This window comes from Ranitomeya variabilis, chromosome 3 (assembly GCF_051348905.1).
Source record: "Ranitomeya variabilis isolate aRanVar5 chromosome 3, aRanVar5.hap1, whole genome shotgun sequence".
In the NCBI taxonomy this organism is placed as follows: domain Eukaryota; kingdom Metazoa; phylum Chordata; class Amphibia; order Anura; family Dendrobatidae; genus Ranitomeya; species Ranitomeya variabilis.
This window is the reverse complement of record NC_135234.1, coordinates 479,810,865-479,824,707: the sequence shown is the minus strand read 5'-3', so window position 1 is coordinate 479,824,707 and position 13,843 is coordinate 479,810,865. Positions and strand designations below refer to the sequence as shown.

At 49.4% G+C, this 13,843-nt stretch overlaps 1 protein-coding gene across 2 annotated transcripts in view; it reads left to right on the top strand.

Annotated features, from left to right (window-relative positions):
• Window positions 1-13,843, top strand: part of CFAP47 (cilia and flagella associated protein 47) — an 816,247-nt gene that overhangs the window by 104,524 nt on the left and 697,880 nt on the right. The gene's annotated exons all lie outside the window — the stretch shown is intronic.

Genomic DNA, 13,843 nt, shown 5'->3' with positions numbered 1-13,843 from the left:
CCAGCCAACAGTAAGCCCACCCCCTGGCAGTATATATTAGCTCACACATACACATAATAGACTGGTCATGTGACTGACAGCTGCCGGATTCCTATATGGTACATTTGTTGCTCTTGTAGTTTGTCTGCTTATTAATCAGATTTTTATTTTTGAACGATACCAGACTTGTGTGTGTTTTAGGGCGAGTTTCGTGTGTCAAGTTGTGTGTGTTGAGTTGCGTGTGGCGACATGCATGTAGGGACTTTTGTGAGATGAGTTTTGTGTGGCGACATGCGTGTAGCAACTTTTTGTGTGTCGAGTTGCATGTGACAGGTTAGTGTAGCAAGTTGTGTGCAGCAAGTTTTGCGCATGGCGAGTTTTGCGCGTGGCGAGTTTTATGTGTGGTGCCTTTTGAGTATGTGCAAGTTTTGTGTGAGGCAACTTTTGCATGTGTTGCAACTTTTGTGCATGTGGCAATTTTTCTGCGTGTGGCAATTTTTCTGCGTGTGCAAGTTTTGCGTGTGGCGAGTTTTGCACGTGTGGCGAGTTTTGCATGTGGAGAGTTTTGCGCGTGGCGAGTTTTGAGCGGCGACTTTTGTGTTTCTACTTTTATGTGGCGAGGTTGGTGTATGTGTGGTGAAATGTGCACTGAGGGTGGTATATGTGTTCGAGCACGTGGTAGTGTGTGGCGCATTTTGTGTGTGTGTTCATATCCCCGTGGTGGTGTGATTATCCCATGTTGGGGCCCCACCTTAGCAACTGTACAGTATATACTCTTTGGTGCCATCGCTGTCATTCTTTAAGTCCCCCTTGTTCACATCTGGCAGCTGTTAATTTGCCTCCAACACTTTTCCTTTCATTTTTTCCCCATTATGTAGATAGGGGCAAAATTGTTTGGTGACTTGGAAAGCGCGGGGTTAAAATTTCACCTCACAATATAGCTTTGACGCTCTCAGGGTCCAGACGTGTGACTGTGCAAAATTTTGTGCCTGTAGCTGCGACGCCTCCAACACTTTTCCTTTCACTTTTTCCCCATTATGTAGATAGGGGCAAAATTGTTTGGTGAATTGGAAAGCGCGGGGTTAAAATTTCACCTCACAACATAGCCTATGACGCTCTCGGGGTCCAGACGTGTGACTGTGCAAAATTTTGTGGCTGTAGCTGCTACGGTTCAGATGCCAATCCCGGACATACATACATACATACACACACACACACATTCAGCTTTATATATTAGATATACCTGTATGTAATCTCCTGTATATAGTATATACCTGTGTGTCATCTCGCCTATATATAGTATATATCTGTGTGTCATCTCCTCCTGTATATAGTATATACCTGTATGTCATCTCCTCCTATACATAGCATATACCTGTATGTCATCTCCTCCTGTATATACTATATACCTGTAGGTAATCTGCTCCTGTATATAGTATATACCTGTGTGTCATCTCCTCCTGTATATAGTATATACCTGTATGTCATCTCGTCCTGTATGTAGTATGTACCTGTATGTCATCTCCTCCTCTATATAGTATATACCTGTGTGTCATCTCTCCTGTATATAGTATATATCTGTGTGTCATCTCCTCCTGTATATAGTATATACCTGTGTGTCATCTCCCCTGTAAATAGTATATACCTGTGTGTCATCTCCTCCTGTATATAGTATATATCTGTATGTCATCTCCTCCTGTATTAGACCTCGTTCACACGTTATTTGGTCAGTATTTTTACCTCAGTATTTGTAAGCTAAAATGGCAGCCTGATAAATCCCCAGCCAACAGTAAGCCCACCCCCTGGCAGTATATATTAGCTCACACATACACATAATAGACTGGTCATGTGACTGACAGCTGCCGGATTCCTATATGGTACATTTGTTGCTCTTGTAGTTTGTCTGCTTATTAATCAGATTTTTATTTTTGAAGGATAATACCAGACTTGTGTGTGTTTTAGGGCGAGTTTCGTGTGTCAAGTTGTGTGTGTTGAGTTGCGTGTGGCGACATGCATGTAGGGACTTTTGTGAGATGAGTTTTGTGTGGCGACATGCGTGTAGCAACTTTTTGTGTGTCGAGTTGCATGTGACAGGTTAGCGTTGTGTGCAGCAAGTTTTGCGCATGGCGAGTTTTGCGCGTGGCGAGTTTTATGTGTGGTGCCTTTTGAGTATGTGCAAGTTTTGTGTGAGGCAACTTTTGCATGTGTTGCAACTTTTGTGCATGTGGCAATTTTTCTGCGTGTGGCAATTTTTCTGCGTGTGCAAGTTTTGCGTGTGGCGAGTTTTCCATGAGGTGAGTTTTGCACGTGTGGCGAGTTTTGCATGTAGAGAGTTTTGCGCGTGGCGAGTTTTGAGTGGCGACTTTTGTGTTTCTACTTTTATGTGGCGAGGTTGGTGTATGTGTGGTGAAATGTGCGCTGAGGGTGGTATATGTGTTCGAGCACGTGGTAGTATGTGGCGCATTTTGTGTGTGTGTTCATATCCCCGTGGTGGTGTGGTGATTATCCCATGTTGGGGCCCCACCTTAGCAACTGTACAGTATATACTCTTTGGCGCCATCGCTGTCATTCTTTAAGTCCCCCTTGTTCACATCTGGCAGCTGTTAATTTGCCTCCAACACTTTTCCTTTCATTTTTTCCCCATTATGTAGATAGGGGCAAAATTGTTTGGTGAATTGGAAAGCGCGGGGTTAAAATTTCACCTCACAACATAGCTTTGATGCTCTCAGGGTCCAGACGTGTGACTGTGCAAAATTTTGTGCCTGTAGCTGCGACGCCTCCAACACTTTTCCTTTCACTTTTTCCCCATTATGTCGATAGGGGCAAAATTGTTTGGTGAATTGGAAAGCGCGGGGTTAAAATTTCACCTCACAACATAGCCTATGACGCTCTCGGGGTCCAGACGTGTGACTGTGCAAAATTTTGTGGCTGTAGCTGCGACGGTTCAGATGCCAATCCCGGACATACATACATACATACATACATACACACACACACACATTCAGCTTTATATATTAGATTATGTGGATATCACCTTTTAATCAGGGTTATATTGGCACTATGCATTCATTGAAAGAATATACAACATTCAGCAATTTGTTGAAGTATACCTAGGTGTTACATTTTCCTTGCAAAGAAAGTATATACTATATTTAAATATATCATATAAACTGCAATGTAATTCTGGTATACATACTGTAAATATCGTTACATGTTATTACCATTCTTATTCTGAAATTTGGCTCATTTTCTTATGATAATTCTGTGTTTTCAGGTCCATTTTTGTGTCTACCCGCTAAGACAATACTTGTTTCAAAAGTTTTTCTAAAACTTGTATGTTTATTTTTTTGCTAATAAAATTAGATTTTTTTACTACTTGGTATATGCTTCAGTATGTTGTAGGTTTAATTATATACTGAGCCGCTGCTGTCGTATGTGTCCCTATTACTGCACCTGGAGTGTGGTATAAAAACAGAGCTCCTCTTACTGCCCCACATAATAATGCCACCGCTGTGCCCTTTACAAGCTAAAATGCCTCATTTGTGCCCCCTAGAAAATATTATTGTCCTGTGCAAATGCCCTAGAAAAGTGTTCACATTTTACCCTTTTGATGCTTACAATACTCTGAGTGCCCCTATAACAATAATGCTTCTTCAGTGCTCACTTAACATTTAATAATGTCCACTGGGTCCCTCAATGTACATCTCCCTTATATGCAGTATAGTGGACCCACAGCTCCTTATAGAGCGTATGATGTCCCCACAGCTCCCCTATATACAATATGATTGGCCTATAGCTCCACTATACACATTATAATGTTCCACAGCTTCCCTATACTCAGTATAGTGAACTAACAGCTCCCCTATACACAGAATCACCATTAGTACATGAATGCTGCACGTGAACCAGTGTCAGTACATGAATGCAGCACCAGAACCACTATTGGTAAATTAATGCAGTGCCAGAACCATCCTCAGTAGTTCATCCAGCACTTGAACCACACTTTTCCTCCTCTTCATACTGCCCACATGATACTATGACTTCACATTAACATCCCTCATAAACAATAAAGGTTCCTATAGCCTTCTGCTCTATAAGGCACTTACCTTTCTCAATTTGGCAGCAGGGTGACAGCCACATTCAGTGGCAGAAAGATGACCGCCTCACCCAGGTGATGACCTCTGATCAGTTATGGATTAGTATATTTGCACACGATCAGAACCACGGTCAGTACATTAATCCATTACCAGATCTACTGTCAGTACATGAATCTAACTTCTCCATACTGTGCCACCACGTCTCCATATTGTCTCCTAAGCTCTCACCTCTGCATACTGTCCACCACTCTCCCACCTCTACATACTGTTCCCCCACTTCTCCATATTGTCCCCACGCTCTCAACTCTCCATGCTATCCCCCCATGCTCCCATCTCTATATATTGATTCCCTACTTTTCCAATCCCCGATAGTTAAAAAGTATATCTGGGACTTAAGAAATAAAGGCATGTAGATGCTAACAGAGGCAACTACCTGTCCGTTGTACCCGGCATCGATCATTGACTGCTCATGCCAGAGATTCATCTACTCTCTCCTAACAGAGCAGTGGTTTCTCTTTCTGTTGACAGGGTGTGACTACTGGTATCTGTCACAATCCATTTTTGGATTTGTGGCAGATACGGTTCCATGGAGTTAAACCTTTTTTCCTTTTGGACTATCGGGGGTTAATGTCAGTTTTTCCCTGCTGTCAAGCTGGTGTAATTGCACTGCTGGGTCAGCTGATGTGGGCGGTGACCACTCCCACCATCCTTTAAAAGGTCACCTGATGCATCAGCTGACTGTCGGTGTTAGAGCAATCTGCAGTGACTAAGCTGGAGCAAGGAGCTCTCTGGGTGCAGTGGTGCTTCTGCTGAGTTCGCTGATCTGGTGCCTTTCTTCTGCTGTGCAGTGCTTTGCAGCAGAGAAAGCTAAGTGTGGAATTTTTGTTACTTTGTTCCTTTGGTGTCTGTCACTTCCCCCTGTGTTTATTATCTGAAGTGGTGCAGCTAGTGCCCGTTACCGGCCAGTGCACTAGCCAGGGCAGAGTTAGGTGCCAGTTAGGGACGAGGTATCCTGACGGCGGGGGAAATGACCCGCATACGGCATTAGGGGAGTTCAGGGTCAGGATCAGGTTTGAGCTCAGGTGGTGATCATTCCCCATTCCCTACGGGCAGGGCCTTCCTCTCATCTATACCTTCCCCATTGTATGTCTGTTGTGCCGTTAGCTGACCGACCATCCGTTGGGTCGAGTCACACCGTGATAGTCACCGCGTGACAGTATCATGCTGTTTGACAGCTGACTACCGCTGACTAATTGGTGGAGGCTGTATGTCAATCATCATGATACCAGTAGTCACGCCCTTTCAACAGGAAGGGAAACTGCTGCTCTGTTGACACGGAGTAGCTGAATCTCGGACAGGAGCAGTCAATGACCGGCACCGAGTACAACAGGCAGGTAGTTGCCTCTGTTTGCAACTACATGCCTCTTTTTAAGTCATGGATATCTCCTTTAAGGGTAGTGTAGCTCCAGGTTGGCACGGGGCCCGGGGCGACCACACTCACTCTCTACCCCCCTCTATTCTAACTATATGAGGTTTTGTTTTTTTTGTAGTGCAGCACCCCAGAGTCCTGGTTGTTGCAGTACTGTGGCTCCGCCACTATGGGGAACTATGGTACGTCTGATTGCACTAAGGAGTTTCTCTGACCAGGTACACTCACACCACACTTCACACTCCGGCCACCAGGGGGGGTGGTCCTATTTAGTAGGCCACTCCTCACAACTCTGGTAAAACTGGGGGTTGGACAGGAAGACAGGGAGAAGTAGCTGGGAAGAGCTAGTGAGAGGACCTGTCAGGGATGGGATCCTGGCAGACTCCTCAGAGCAGAACAAACCAGTGAACAACGGGAATACAGCAAAGAGGAATTAATACCAGAAGGAGTCGTGCTGTTAGACCGAGGCAACATCCTTCTGAGGCGCAAACAGTCGGTGGCCAGAACGCCGAGCAAGTAAGAGACTTTAAGTACACTGCAAACCACGGCCGGACAGCCAATTATAGGTTGGCTGTCTCACTTAACACCTAAGCAGACAACAGGAGGCAGCTGTGGGAGAGGGGCGACTCTAGGGTCCCGGAAGAACTCCAGGCCTACCCCGTCATACGGGTGCGTCCTACCATATCATCTGGAGGACGGAAAAAACGAACATCAGATACAGACAGAAACAGTTGTGAGGACTATCCCGGGAGCTCAGCAGGGAAGAACTACAACACTCAGCGCTAGAAGGTAGACACTGATTCCCACCTGTAAAGAGAACTCCTGATGTGCCTTTGGACCGGCCGGTCTCTGACAACCCAGTTAACAGCGCTCTGGACTGAGGTCTCCAACACCTTCAGTAAAGAGGTAAAGAGACTGCAACCTGGTGTCCTCGTTATTTATTGCGACCGGCACTTCACAACTGCACCACCAACATCCACACCTATTATTCACTGTGCGCCCCACGGCAGGGTCACGGACCGGGGCCTAGCCGCCGTGACAACCCCAGAAGCAGAGACTCGTAGGCCCGGTATCGGGTACCCCTCGGCCCTGCGGCGGTGTGGGGGCGCTACAATTTGGCGTCACGAACAGGATCTACTTAAGCCTGAAGAATCAGGTCATGTGTGCCTTGGAACTGTGATTTATTGCGCTTGAATTGTACTTTATTGAAAAGACTGTGTATTGCCATTTACCGCCAAAATTCGCCATTGCCGCGCACGGAGGGAGGAGCCTTAGCTACGTGGGCGGAATCAGCCAAAAGAAGCGCGGAACGGAAAGCGCGGTAAGGCGCCAATCCCGGAAGAGGAACTCCGACCTCCAGCAGGTTCGTGGGAGGAAGGGACAGCCATGTCTGAGTCGGGAGGAGAGGAGGTGGCGGTCGCAGCCGCGGACGCAGGGGCAGCTCCGGTCCCCGCAGCGGACGGAGCCGCGGCCCTAATACCACCACCGGTAGCCGCAGAACCCGCTGTTCCTCCCAACCAGCCGGACGCTGCCGCTAACACAAAAGCCATAATGCCCTTCTCTATGCCGTACCTGCCCGGAGCGGCTTGGCTTCCGCGATACTCTGGGGAGTCGCATACGTTCACTGACTTTAAAGAGGGGCTCTGCAGCCTGCTCGAGTTCTATCCCCTAACCGAGCCTCAGAAGGTCCATATGATAACTGGCCAACTCTTTGGGGCGGCTCTGAGAGAATTGAAATCCTGGCCCGCTGAGGATAAAGAAACTGCACAACAAATTTTTGCCAAGCTTAAAGCCACCTTTGATACTCGCACTGCTACGGAAATTAAACTGACTTTTTATGGATGCAAACAAAGGCCACAGGATAGCTTACGGGATTATGCCCTTAATCTCCAGGAAGCGATGCGGGCCATTAAGCAGAGTGACCCCGGAAGCGTGCAGGATGAAGATAAAATCCTGAAGGAGCGGTTCATTGAGGGGCTCCTGTGCAGTCACCAGCGGGGCCAATTGCACTTCCTGGCCATGCAAAATCCAGACTTGACTTTTGCGCAGTTTAAAGATAAAGCTATCCAGGCATTGCAGGAGCGACAGCCCAGCCGCGCAGTACCACCCAGGCGCCCCGCTCTCACCTACCACCAGGAGGTGGCATCGGATACCCCAGTTGCCGCGGAGGCCGACGCCCAGAGCTTCGAGGACGACTCCCCTGCAGGACTCCATCTCCAGATGCAAGAGCTAACCTAGAGCGTTGCTGCCCTGGCCCGGACGGTGCAGTCCCTACAGGAGGCCCCCAAAGAGAAGATCCAGTTGGCTTCCAGCCCGGAGGATGTCCCTTGGATGCGACAGAGGAGGACTCCGCCGACCAGGAGCCGGCCCGACGATCGCTTCCACCAGGATGGACGACCCATCTGCCGCCGCTGTCACCAGGTGGGCCATCTTGCAAGGTACTGTCCTTTAAACGAGCAACCCCTGGGGCAAAGGGCCAACCCCCAGGAGTAGGACGGTCAGGCCCGCAGCATTGGAGAACCAAGTATTTTGGAGGACGACCAGTTCTCCCTGTAGTGGTTGATGGAATCCCCTTGAATGCTTTGCTGGACACCGGTTCTCAGGTGACGACTATACCTTACGTGCTCTACAAACGGTATTGGGAGGACGCTAATATTACTCGTGGCCCTGACGATGATTTCACCATAATCGCCAGTAATGGTCAGCCGTTGCCACAAGTGGGGTATAAGGAGGTCACCATCAAAGTGGGGTGGGTGGAATTGAAAGCCCAAGGGATTGTGATTGTTGATATTGATCGCCGAGAATGTAATCCCATGATGACTCTTGGTACTAATGTTATAGAAAATTGTCTTGCAGAAGTGATTGTTTTGTTGCAACAGGTGGCAGAAACCGCTGGCCACAGTGAGCAACGTGCCCTGCAGAAGGAAATCAGAGCTCTGATGCAGAGACAGCAGGTAGAGATGACTGGTGGTGAGATTGGTCGTGTCACTGTGAGTGATTCAAACCCCATCGCGATACCCCCCAAGAGTGAAATGTTAATATGGTGTCGAGCAGCCATAGGCCTCAGGGGTAAGGACTACCAGGCCTTGGTAGAACCCGTATATTCAGACAATAGGCCTACTGTTCTGACAGCCCGGGGGGTGGTCGACGTCCGTCAGGGGAGAGTGCCCGTACGTGTCCTCAATTGTGGGGAGGAAGAGGTTCACCTCACCAAGTATACCACGCTCGCCAAATTGTTCACTGTCAATAATAATGTGATACAGACACCTGAACCCTTGGTCCCGTCAAACTTGGCGGAGAACAAACGTTCTGCAGAGCCCTCGAAGGACTGGTGTCGGGAATTGCATGTGGGCACTGACTCTACCCCATCCCATCAAAAACAGGGGGCCTACAGGGTGGTACACGAGTACGAGCAGATATTCAGCAAACACCCCTCAGATTTTGGGCAGGTGAAAGGGATCAAACATCACATCCCCACGGGAGATCACCGACCCATAAAAGAGAGATATCGCCCTGTACCCCCAGCTCATTACCAGTGTGCCAAGGACATGTTGCGGGAAATGAAGGAGGCTGGGGTGGTGAGAGACAGCTGTAGCCCCTGGGCAGCTCCGTTAGTCCTTGTTAAAAAGAAAGATGGTACAATGAGGATGTGTGTTGATTACAGGCAGTTGAATCGCATTACACATAAGGACGCATACCCACTGCCTAGGATAGAGGAGTCTCTGGCTGCCTTAAAATCTGCTAACTACTTCTCTACCTTAGATCTCACCAGTGGGTACTGGCAGGTTCCTGTAGCGGAGGCGGACAAAGAGAAGACGGCCTTCACGACGCCAATGGGTCTCTGTGAGTTCAACTACATGCCCTTCGGATTGTGCAATGCTCCCGGAACGTTCCAGAGGATGATGGAGTGCTGCCTGGGACACCTGAACTTTGAAACCGTGCTGCTATATTTGGATGATGTCATTGTCTTCTCTAAGACCTACGAAGACCACCTGAAGCACCTGGCCGAGGTGTTTGAAGCCCTATCCAACTTTGGCTTAAAGGTGAAACCGTCCAAGTGTCATCTGCTGAAACCTAAAGTGCAGTACCTGGGCCATGTGGTGAGCGCTGAAGGAGTGGCCCCAGACCCCGACAAGGTCACAGTGATTAAGGACTGGCCAAAGCCCAGTGACCTCCACGAAGTCCGGCAGTTCCTCGGGCTGGTAGGCTATTACCGGAGGTTCATTAAGGACTTCACCAAGAAGGCCGCACCCTTGCAAAACCTGTTGGTGGGCCAACCAAAGATGACCAAGGGGAGGAACACCCCCTTTGATTGGAACAAAGAGCTGGAGGAATCCTTCACCTGTTTGAAGTCGGCACTGACGGGAGAAGAGGTACTGGCTTACCCCGAATACGACCAACCATTTGTGCTGTACACAGATGCCAGTAATGTGGGACTAGGAGCCGTGCTGTCTCAAGTCCAGAAAGGCAAGGAAAGAGTGATAGCTTACGCCAGCAGGAAACTCCGTCCCACGGAAAGGAACCCTGACAACTACAGTTCCTTCAAACTGGAATTCCTTGCCCTTGTCTGGGCAGTGACAGAGAGGTTTAAGCACTACCTGGCCTCCGCGAAATTCACCGTCTTCACGGACAACAATCCGCTAACGCATCTGGGTACTGCCAAACTCGGGGCTTTGGAACAGCGGTGGATGGCCCGGCTGTCCAACTATGATTTCACCATCAAATATCGGGCAGGACACCAGAATGCCAATGCCGATGCTCTGTCCCGAATGCCCAATTTACCAGAAGTGGGAGAAGACCCGGAGGCACTTGAAGAGGTGGAGCTGCCTGCCTTCCATCGCCCCAAAGCCACTCAGAACTCTCACCATGTGAAGAACAGGCACAAGAACCAACCGGATGCCACGCTGAATCCCCTGCCCCACCACGGATGGGCAGAAACCCAGGATAGTGACCCCGCGGTCCGTCAGGTGAAGGAGCTCTTGACGCAGGCTGGGTTGCACCCTGGCCCAGACGACCCACAAGAAACCCAACAGCTGTGGAAGGGGAGAAGCAAGCTGTTTATCCATGATGGCAAGCTGTGCAGGAGGAGCATTGACCCACGTACTCATGAATTGGTGTGGCAGATAGTGGTGCCCAGGCGAGATGCGCCCATGGTTCTGGGAGCCTACCATGATGGAGCCGGACACTTCGGATGGAGGAAGCTAGAGAAGCTGCTCCGAGGGAGGTTCTATTGGATTGGCATGAAGAGAACCATTGAGAAGTGGTGTCGGGAGTGTGGTCCATGTAGTCTGCGCAGGAAGGACCGTGACAGTCAGCGGGCTCCCCTGCGGCCTATCATCACCAAAAGGCCGCTCGAACTGGTCGCGCTGGATCATGTGAAGCTGACACCTAGCCGGTCGGGCTATATCTACGCCCTTACCATCGTGGACCACTACTCCAGGTTTTTGGTGGTGGTGCCTGTCAAGGATCTAACGGCCAGGACTGCCGCCAGGGCCTTCCAGCAACACTTTTGTAGGCCCCATGGCTACCCAGAGAAGGTACTGACTGATCAGGGACCTGCATTCGAAGCGGAAGTGTTCCAAGAATTCTGCCAACTGTACGGGTGTAAGAAGATCAGGACCACACCGTACCATCCTCAAACCAACGGGATGTGCGAGAAGATGAACCAAGTGGTAATTGATTTATTGAAGACCTTACCCGTGGAGGAACGGAACCTGTGGCCGACAAAGTTGCCTGACTTGGTGGATATGTACAATCACATCCCAGTAAGTTCCACCAACTGTACTCCAGCGTACCTGATGCGAGGAAGATCTAGTCGGTTACCCGTTGATCTGGACATGGGGGTCCTAGTACCCGAAGATACCTCGCCGGATGCAGATTGGGATGCAGAAAGGCAGCATAGGTACCGCGAAGTACAGGAGTGTGTAGAGAGAAGTCTCGCCCAGGCTAGGCAGAAGCAAGAAAGGGACTACAACCAACATGCTCCTGCGATCCCCCTGTCACCTGGTGAGCAAGTACTTAAACGAAAGAGGAGATTACACAAGCTCGATGACCAATGGGAAGCGGAACCGTATACCATCCTGCCATCCGACTTCGACAACACAAAGGTCTGTCTCATCAGCAAGGACAGAGGGGAGACCTCGACAGCGGTATCCAGGGATCACCTTAAGGTCTGCCCCGATAAGTTGAAAGAGAGTGGCACGGCCCCAGAAATCTCCCCGCCGGTGGAAAAGGAGAAGATGTTCCATACCGTCCTTGGTGACTTTCCCCAATCCTGGACTCAGATAAACCAAGCCATCGCGGTGCCTGTTCTAATGTTTCAACAGCCGGACCCACCACAACCAATGGTGGTACCAGATCATCTGGCCCCGCTACCTCAACAAGCCTTACCTGATGAAGCCATGCCAACCATTGAGCCGGCAAATCCTCCCTCTGCTATCAGTGAATCTGCTGTACCCACTGTTGATAACCGCAGCTCTGAGAGCCCCAACCTGCCAGTGCTACCCAGACTCACTAGAAGTGTAGTTAGAAGACAGTGCACTACACCAGCGGTAGCAAGCATAGCGGGCCCTGTTAGGCCAATAGCAACCCCTGCGCTGCGAAGGTCCACACGCAGCACTCAAAATCAAACTCCCCTCCGCTACAAAACTTGGAGGTATTGATAAGGGCTGCTATTTAATTGAAAATGTTTGTATGCATATCTTTTGTTACAGGTTTTTAAATGGACACTAGAGTAATGGACGGTGAATTGCTCAAAAAACTTTCATAAGGGGGACCCCTTTGTTTACCCGGGGTCCCCGCTGTTTCAACCACTGAACTGAGAGTCATAAACTGTGCATGACCTAACTTTTGCAACGTTCAAGAATCCTCACCTCCCGTAAAGGGAAGCATAGTTATGTTCAATTGTTATGCTATTTCAAAAATTTGTGTGTTTCCTGTTAACATGTATTATTGTTCTTGTTTTCCCAGTCCCGGAGTACTGGATTTAACCGGGGGGGAGTGCAGCACCCCAGAGTCCTGGTTGTTGCAGTACTGTGGCTCCGCCACTATGGGGAACTATGGTACGTCTGATTGCACTAAGGAGTTTCTCTGTCCAGGTACACTCACACCACACTTCACACTCCGGCCACCAGGGGGGGTGGTCCTATTTAGTAGGCCACTCCTCACAACTCTGGTAAAACTGGGGGTTGGACAGGAAGACAGGGAGAAGTAGCTGGGAAGAGCTAGTGAGAGGACCTGTTAGGGATGGGATCCTGGCAGACTCCTCAGAGCAGAACAAACCAGTGAACAACGGGAATACAGCAAAGAGGAATTAATACCAGAAGGAGTCGTGCTGTTAGACCGAGGCAACATCCTTCTGAGGCGCAAACAGTCGGTGGCCAGAACGCCGAGCAAGTAAGAGACTTTAAGTACACTGCAAACCACGGCCGGACAGCCAATTATAGGTTGGCTGTCTCACTTAACACCTAAGCAGACAACAGGAGGCAGCTGTGGGAGAGGGGCGACTCTAGGGTCCCGGAAGAACTCCAGGCCTACCCCGTCATACGGGTGCGTCCTACCATATCATCTGGAGGACGGAGAAAACGAACATCAGAGACAGACAGAAACAGTTGTGAGGACTATCCCGGGAGCTCAGCAGGGAAGAACTACAACACTCAGCGCTAGAAGGTAGACACTGATTCCCACCTGTAAAGAGAACTCCTGATGTGCCTTTGGACCGGCCGGTCTCTGACAACCCAGTTAACAGCGCTCTGGACTGAGGTCTCCAACACCTTCAGTAAAGAGGTAAAGAGACTGCAACCTGGTGTCCTCGTTATTTATTGCGACCGGCACTTCACAACTGCACCACCAAAATCCACACCTATTATTCACTGTGCGCCCCACGGCAGGGTCACGGACCGGGGCCTAGCCGCCGTGACAACCCCAGAAGCAGAGACTCGTAGGCCCGGTATCGGGTACCCCTCGGCCCTGCGGCGGTGTGGGGGCGCTACAGTAGGACATCTGTAATTTTTTACCATACATACAGTGCCTTGCAAACTATTCAGTTACAGTTCTGGAAGAGCTGCTACGTAGTAGTGCCAATGTTCAGCAGTGCATGTAGAGATTATCCTATCCTGGAGTACCCTGCAGCTGACTACAATTCTAAATACATTAGATATAATAGTATCGTCTTTAATTGAGAGTCCACAGCACCATAAAACTATTTATTCTGCGGGCCCTGGGGTCTCCAGCCCTCTCCTCTGTACTCCGCTGTGTCTTTTTATAGCTTCTATGCACTGTACCCTCAAATAAGCATCACACATTAATTGCAATAACGATTTCAATAGGAAAAGTTGAG